Raw genomic sequence first — 1732 nt, 5'->3', positions numbered from 1 at the left:
TCTATCGCTATCACACTATCTCGAATCCTGGATTCAGAGAATATGTAACTCGATTTTATAAAAATAGCAGGAATTATTTCCTTGAAAGCATTTTTTAGTATGAATGATAAATTTAACAATATTATTGAAAGGTGAATTTGAAACAATAACATAATGTATTAATCAATTTGTTTTTTCATGTGAACTATGAGATTGAGTTAGTGAAATAATGGTTATCTTCGCTCTCAATCAGCATCAAGCGCTAAATATCACTATTTTTTCTAGTCACTATCACTATTTTCATCACTAGTGCTGAACGCTGAATAAATACAGTTTTAACAAAATTGGTTTGCACATACCTACGTATTTCTTGATGAGAGATTACCGATTAGGTAGTTTCTACTCTGGAATTTGATACAATGAAGTAACTGGATTATAACAAGGCACGAAGTATGATATCCTATCCATTCTGATAAAGTTAGTCGCTGCCTCTAGCAACGGGGCTTTACTGAATAATTGCACGTTAGGACAACCCCAAATTTTATTCGCATACCAAACTAATCTGGATGCCAATAATCCTAATGATTTCATTAAGCAAAGATAAAAATACTGAAATTTTGGCTTGTTTTTCAATAGTATTTTAAGCGAATTCGACTGTAAGAGCCGAAAAGAAAAAAAAAGAGCAGAAGCGTGAAATACACAAGACTCATAATGGAATAACGTAATACTAGACCACGTGGCCTTGGCTCATAATTCCTCATCTGGAGTTCACTGACCACTTCTCCTCCACCTTGACCCTCACGCCCCGTCAAAACTCCTCTCCCAAATTCTCTCACAACTTCCTTCAATCTCCATCCATCCGTCCCCCATCCTTAGGCAGAATTTTTTTATCTCCAAAAATAATGAATGCCTTTGGCACCGCCTACACGCATACTCCTTCGCTGTTCCTCGTCCTCTCATCCCTTTCCCCGCCCCCAACCACTCCATCCGAAACTCTCTCGCTAGGTTGAAAGAAGTCCTCACTCTTCTCAGAATTCCTTCTGGTAATTAGCGCCTAGCCGCCAGTTTCTCGCCTCCGTATGCATCCTTTTTAGAAACCCGTGAATTTCTGGCTCGTTTATTACTTAGCTGATAATCAAACAAAAAATATAATCTCGTTACCGGAAAACTGTTTGAACATATCAGTGTACATCACGGTGTATACTATTATTAAACCTGCAGTTATGTGTGCCTTCTGCTCGCTGTTTGTTGCGCCTTCGATTATTATCGATTGTTCGTTGGAGGGCTCTTAGGGTATAAAAAAAACTGATAATCAGATCGAACATGAAAATACTTTGCTCCTTTGTCCCTAGCTTTAAAACTGAGGTAACACTGTAACTCATCATTCAGCCCTCTCTCCATTCAGCATTCACTATCAAAAAATATGTATAATGCTAAATTTCATGGCAATCCTTCATTAAAACTGTCGATCACTTACCGCATTCTAATGTATTTTACGACAGTATAAATTTTACGTTAGTTTGATAACGAAGCATTCAAAATTTTAATATTGTTAAAAATTAAATGTAAAAGAACTTATTGCCCAATGCGCAAAGATACCACTTTGTGGATACCTGTTCGGTTTAACCATTGTGAGTGAAACTTAAACTTCCAGTTGGGATTTTATGGACATATTATCATCATTAATGATATGAACTATTAGTGGGTCACTGTAACAGCAGGTTAAAAAGGTCATGGAATGCCTGATTGGAGA

The sequence above is a fragment of the Hetaerina americana genome, unplaced genomic scaffold (assembly GCF_022747635.1).
Source record: "Hetaerina americana unplaced genomic scaffold, ioHetAmer1.1.p SCAF_2, whole genome shotgun sequence".
NCBI lineage: Eukaryota > Metazoa > Arthropoda > Insecta > Odonata > Calopterygidae > Hetaerina > Hetaerina americana.
Note: the sequence above shows the minus strand (reverse complement) of the source record.